This window comes from Nerophis lumbriciformis, linkage group LG24 (assembly GCF_033978685.3).
Source record: "Nerophis lumbriciformis linkage group LG24, RoL_Nlum_v2.1, whole genome shotgun sequence".
Lineage (NCBI taxonomy): Eukaryota > Metazoa > Chordata > Actinopteri > Syngnathiformes > Syngnathidae > Nerophis > Nerophis lumbriciformis.
Genome location: NC_084571.2, coordinates 39,049,980 through 39,057,500, shown reverse-complemented (window position 1 = coordinate 39,057,500; position 7,521 = coordinate 39,049,980).

Here is a 7,521-nt window from a genome sequence, read left to right as displayed (position 1 = left end):
CCTGCCCCATGGACTGCCTCGTTTGCTCTCGTCAACACTTGGTAACACACTCCAGCTAACTACACACATAGTCTTACACCACACACTCTTGTATTCTAGTTCACACTCCATTTCCTTAGTTCAGTAGTATTGTTTATTATTATTTATATATATATATTGACTATTTATATAATAAATAATTGTATATACTGCCACCTGGTGTCTGTTTGCCGTCACCTCCCCTTTAGTCTAAACACAACACATGGGTGCTTATTGTTTCCACCTGTCTCTGATTGGTGCTCGGGACGCTCACCTGTTTTCCGAGCACTAATCAGAGGGACTATTTAAGCCTGCCTTTGCCGGTCAGTCGGCCTGGCTTCATTGTTTGCTTCATGCAACAAGTTACGAGAGTATTTGCCTATGCTAAGTGTTAGCCTTAGCTTCGAGTGCGATCGGCACGTTGTTCCGTCGGCTTGTTTTCTGTTTTGGCACTTGTTCGAGTTTTTGAGAATAAATCATGTTCCTACCTGCACGTCCTGTCCGGAGTGGTCCGTTTGCATGCCGGGGGAACGAACCTTGCAGCAAGCTGCGACCCCCCGCACGTGACAACAACATGATATTGTTCATGGAAAAACAGAACAAGTTCCTTTTTTATTCTGGCAACTTAGCTGCCAGTTTTTCTACCGTAAAAACAAATGTACCGTCTTTCCATTTACAGTAATACACCGTTAAAAAGAAGATTTTACAGACAAAAACTGGCAGCTCAGTCAACAGAATTTTAACGCAAAAAACTGGTCGTTTTTTTTTTTTTTTTACAGTAATATGCTGTAAAGAACACCGTAAAACATACTTGCCAACCCTCCTGGATTTTCCGGGAGACTCCCGAAATTCAGCGCCTCTCCCGAAAACCTCCCGGGACAAATTTTCTCCCGAAAATCTCCCGAAATTCAGGCGGAGCTGGAAGCCACGCCCCCTTCCAGCTCCATGCGGACCTGAGTGACGTCAGGTGCGCAACACCACGTAAATCGTTGGCCAACCAAAAAGTAACCCCAGTACGCTATAGCCAACATTCACCAGGAGATGGCAACAGACAAACATAGATCACTCTATTACATTCCTCCCCTTTTAGAAATGTATAGAAGTTACTCAAAATAAATAAACAACCCAACCAAAAAATGCAGCAGCTCAATTAAAAAACTGTACTTAAGCCACATTCTTTTTTTCTTTTTTTTTTAGTACTAAACTCTTAACCCTCATTTGTAAAAAAATAACATGCTTATTATACAAACAGTATTCGTACACCTTTAACACAGATTTTTATACTGTCTTCAGAGATTCCGTTTTTTTGGTGGTACTCGAAACCTTTCTGGGTACCTGCGAAAGGGTGTTCAGCATGGTTAGAAATATAGTGACAGAGAATAGAACAAGGATGGACAATTCAACCCTTAACTCAACAATGAGTAGATGAGTGTTATGTGTGTGTATATGTGTAAATAAATGACCACTGAAATTCAAGTATTTCTTTTATTTATATATATATATATGTATATATATATATATATATATATATAAAAGAAATACTTGAAATAATTTCTTTTATTTATATAAATATAATATATATATATATATATATATATATATATATATATATATATATATATATATATATATATATATATATATACATATATATATATATATATATATATATATATATATATATATATATATATATATATATATATATATAAAAGAAATACTTGAAATTGAATACATTTTAAACTTTAATAGTATCCAATATTGCAACAAATATTACAGTATATTATCATATTTTCCAAACATAAAAATACTCAACTTTACAGCAAACTACCCATCAAATTAATAAAAATGACAATACATTTTACGGCATACTTGCCAACCTTGAGACCTCCGATTTTGGGAGGTGGGGGGCGTGGTCGGGGTGGGGCGGGGGCGTGGTTGGGGGCGGGGCCAAGAGGGGAGGAGTATATTTACAGCTAGAATTCACCAAGTCAAGTATTTCATATATATATATATATATATATATATATATATATATATATATATATATATATATATATATATATACCAAGTCAAGTATTTCATATATATATATATATATATATATATATATATATATATACCAAGTCAAGTATTTCATATATATATATATATATATATATATACCAAGTCAAGTATTTCATATATATATATATATATGTATGTATATATATATATATATATATATATATATATATATATATATATATATATATATATATATATAGATATATATATACATACATATATATATATATATATACCAAGTCAAGTATTTCATATATATATATATATATATATATATATATATATATATATATATATATATATATATATATATATATATATATATATATATATATATATATATATACCAAGTCAAGTATTTCATATATATATATATATATATATATATATATATATATATATATATATATATATATATACATATATATATATATATATATATATATATATATATATATATATGAAATACTTGACTTGGTATATATATATATATATATATATATATATATATATATATATATATATATATATATATATATATATATATATATATGAAATACTTGACTTGGTGAATTCTAGCTGTAAATATACTCCTCCCCTCTTAGCCCCGCCCCCAAACCACGCCCCCGCCCCACCCCGACCACGCCCCCCACCTCCCGAAATCGGAGGTCTCAAGGTTGGCAAGTATGCCGTAAAATGTATTGTCATTTTTATTAATTTGATGGGTAGTTTGCTGTAAAGTTGAGTATTTTTATGTTTGGAAAATATGATAATATACTGTAATATTTGTTGCAATATTGGATACTATTAAAGTTTAAAATGTATGCAATTTCAAGCAGTACATATATTTTTTTCTGAAAAAAATCAATGACATTTAGTGAGAAAGTATGAAGTACTTTATTGACACATATCATTTCCAGGCCTATAAAATGATGTGGCGGGCCAGATTTGGCCCCCGGGGCCTTGACTTTGACCCCTGTGGCTCAGATGAAGTGCAGATAATGTCACACAAATATGAGAATATCATGTTCCCTCCTCATCTGCTGTTTCTGCTTTTATCATCCTTACATCTGAAACTTTGCATTTTTTCCGCTTTCTTCTTCCTGCTACTTTCTCACTTGTCCGCCCACTTGTACCGACACATTACGTAATCATGTCATGGCAATACTCTTAAACCTTTTCTAGTTAACTTTGACACATTTTGTAATAACTTGTAACATATTGCAACATGTTTGTTTGTTTTTTTTCCAAATAAAATATAACAATTTGGTGCATTATATAATGAGTCATCGAATTGAACGCCCTTATTGTAAAAAAAAGCGACATGAAACATTTCATCTTCATTTTAAAAGTCCAGCAAGATGTTTCACCGGCCAAAACTAAATTGAATGTAACTTTATTGATTATAATTGAGCGTGTGATTGAAAGCTAGAGACAGAAATGACTTTTATGAAAATGAACATTTCACTGAAATGCAATATGGATTATGTTATGAAAATACTATAAATTATGGGTGTCCACACTTTTACCACTGGGGGCCACAGGTTGAAAAACTAAAGAATGCAAGAACCTTTTTGATTTGTTTTAAAGCAATACAATATATCGATTTAAAACAGCCTGCATGTCAGATTTGTACAGAGCCCCTAAAGGGACATGGGGGGAAAAAAAAAATTTCAAATTTTTTTTTTTTTTAGACATGTATCTCGTGCACACGAGAAACTTTACATAAAGTTATAAATAATAAAAAATAAAAAAAATTATAATTTTTCTTTTTTTTTTTTTTTAGACATGTATCTCGTGCACATGAGAAACTTTACATAAAGTTATAAATAATAAAAAATAAAAAAAATTATAATTTTTCTTTTTTCTTTTTTAGACATGTATCTCGTGCACACGAGAAACTTTACATAAAGTTATAAATAATAAAAAATAAAAAAAATTATAATTTTTCTTATTTTTTTTTAGACATGTATCTCGTGCACACGAGAAAGTTTCTCGTGTGCACGAGATACATGTCTAAAAAAAAAAAAAATAATGTGTATATATATATATATACTGTATATATATATATATTTTTTTATAACTTTATAAAAAGTTAAAAAATTATTATTTTTATTGACATCCAGCATCAGACATTCCTATCCATTACATCATATTCACATACATCATATATCTGTTGTCTGCCCTAAATGTCACAATATTGTTTGTTGTATAAAATAAAATAAAATAAAAAATAATAAAAAATTAAATTAAATAATAAAAACAGATATTTATATATACAAATACAGGGAGTAATCCTTTTTTTTGGGGGGGGGGGGTTAAGCTTTATGCTTAAATCTACCATGTTCACATCGGTTAAGTTTGTAGCTGTGCTACCTTTAATTCTGCTATTACGGTGTCATTTCGACGATTGTTTTGTTTATATTATAATTGTAATGTTTGAATGATGCCAAATGAAAGTGTTGTGGCAGCAATGCGGGCAGTTTGAGGAAACACTCGGTTGCTTTTACAAACATTTTTAATGGTAACCTGCCCACATGAGGATGCGAAACAGGAAGTGCTTCAAGTTGAATGGCTTTGTAAATACACTGAGACATCGTCCAAGTTCTTCACGGCGTTTTTTGAAACTGCACCATGTTTTTCTTCAGAATTTGTCAACTAACTTGGAAGTACTTTGCCAAGAGGACTCTTAGTCACTGCCGTCGTGTCCTTGGGCAAGACTCTTTACCCACCTGCGCCCAGTGCCACCCACACTGCTTTAAATGGAACTTACATATTGGCTTTCACTATGTAAAAGTGCTTTGAGTCACTAGAGAAAAGCGCTATATAAATATAATTCACTTAAAGCAGGGGTGCTCACACTTTTTCTGCAGGCGAGCTACTTTTCAATTGATCAAGTCGTGGGGATCTACCTCATTCATATATATAATTTATATTTACTTATTTATGAAATATATGTTTTTGTTAACAAGTTAAAGGTGTTTAATGATAATGCAAGCATGTTTAACACATATAGTTAATATTGTTAAAAATTAAAGGTGTTTAATGATAATACAAGTATGTTTAATACATATAGTTAATATTGTTAACAAGTTAAAGGTGTTTAAAGATAATACAAGCATGTTTAACACATATAGTTAATATTGTTAACAAGTTAAAGGTGTTTAATGATAATGCAAGCATGTTTAACACATATAGTTAATATTGTTAAAAAATTAAAGGTGTTTAATGATAATACAAGTATGTTTAATACATATAGTTAATATTGTTAACAAGTTAAAGGTGTTTAAAGATAATACAAGCATGTTTAACACATATAGTTAATATTGGTAACAAGTAAAAGGTGTTTAAAGATAATGAAAGCATGTTTAATACATATAGTTAATATTGTTAACAAGTTAAAGGTGTTTAATGATAATACAAGCATGTTTAATACATATAGTTAATATTGTTAACAAGTTAAAGGTGTTTAATGATAATACAAGCATGTTTAACACATAGTTAATATTGTTAAAAAATTAAAGGTGTTTAATGATAATACAAGAATGTTTAATACATATAGTTAATATTGTTAACAAGTTAAAGGTGTTTAAAGATAATACAAGCATGTTTAACACATATAGTTAATATTGTTAACAAGTTAAAGGTGTTTAAAGATAATACAAGCAAGTTTAACGCATATAGTTAATATTGTTAACAAGTTAAAGGTGTTTAAAGATAATACAAGCATGTTTAACACATATAGTTAATATTGTTAACAAGTTAAAGGTGTTTAAAGATAATACAAGCATGTTTAACACATATAGTTAATATTGTTAACAAGTTAAAGGTGTTTAAAGATAATACAAGCAAGTTTAACGCATATAGTTAATATTGTTAACAAGTTAAAGGTGTTTAAAGATAATACAAGCATGTTTAACACATATAGTTAATATTGTTAACAAGTTAAAGGTGTTTAATGATAATACAAGCATGTTTAACACATAGTTAATATTGTTAAAAAATTAAAGGTGTTTAATGATAATACAAGAATGTTTAATACATATAGTTAATATTGTTAACAACTTAAAGGTGTTTAAAGATAATACAAGCATGTTTAACATATAGTAAATATTGTTAACAAGTTAAAGGTGTTTAAAGATAATACAAGCATGTTTAACACATATAGTTAATATTGTTAATAAGTTAAAGGTGTTTAAAGATAATACAAGCATGTTTAACACATATAGTTAATATTGTTAATAAGTTAAAGGTGTTTAAAGATAATACAAGCATGTTTAACACATATAGATTCCTTTCTTTCATGAAGACGAGAATATAAGTTGGTGTATTACCTGATTCTGATGACTTGCATTGATTGGAATCAGACAGTGGTGCTGATAATGTCCGCATTTTTGAATGGAGGAGAAAAAAAGTCCTCCTTTCTGTCCAATACCACATGAAAGTGGTTGGTTTTTGGCATCTTATTTGTCCAGCTTCCGTACTCCTTTGTATATACTTTACAAGAAATACATTGTCGGCAAACTCCGTAGCTTGCTAGCTTGTGCACGCCAGCTTTCTGAGACTCTTATTTTGTTAGCGCAACTGTGCAACTGTGCAGTCGGTCTTTGGAGTTTTGACGGCAGGTACGGCGCCAGAGTCTGTTGAAACAAAGTGTTTCTCGCCTTCCAGTCGGTAATTTTAATGAGCTGGCAGCAGCCAGCGTCATCTCAGAAGACCCTCGGGTGCCGTGAATGTCAATCAAGTGACGAAAGTGACGTCATAGTGAAGATTTATGATCGCTCATTTTTAGGACTATTTTTTTAATGCCTGGCTGGTGATCGACTGACACACCCTCCGAGATCGACCGGTAGCTCGCGATCGACGTAATGAGCACCCCTGACTTAAAGCAACTTAACGGACACATGCAGACGGACAAATGGGAGTGTTTTGAGACAATGTCCCCACAGACAATGTGTCCCCTTGACCCCATGTCCCTTGCTGGGTGCCTTAAACCCCCTGGAAAACCCAAACGAGAAAATCTGTTTTTTTTGGTTCCACGCTCAACATGAGGGGCCATTGTGTCTTTGTCCGACACAATGAGCGGCAGTAGCCATATATATGTCATCGTCATAGTTCCAGGCTACGTCTCCCAGAGCCTCGCGTCCATCTGGGCCCTTTGGAACAATGCAAGGGTCACAGACTGTGAACCTCCTCCAAATAGAGGACTATGACCAGATGATACAATGTCTATAAAAAAGTATTTTGTGTATTTTCCATGAAAGCAGATGTTGACAAAATGAATATATGAATCATGTAAAATAAGTGTTTGAATTAATATTTGTAACATGAAGAACAGTAGAAAATATGCAACAATATCAACTACAAAATATTCCTTTTTTTATTACATACGATTGTTTGAGCAAAATAACAAGCTTTCGCTCGAATTCCAATGAT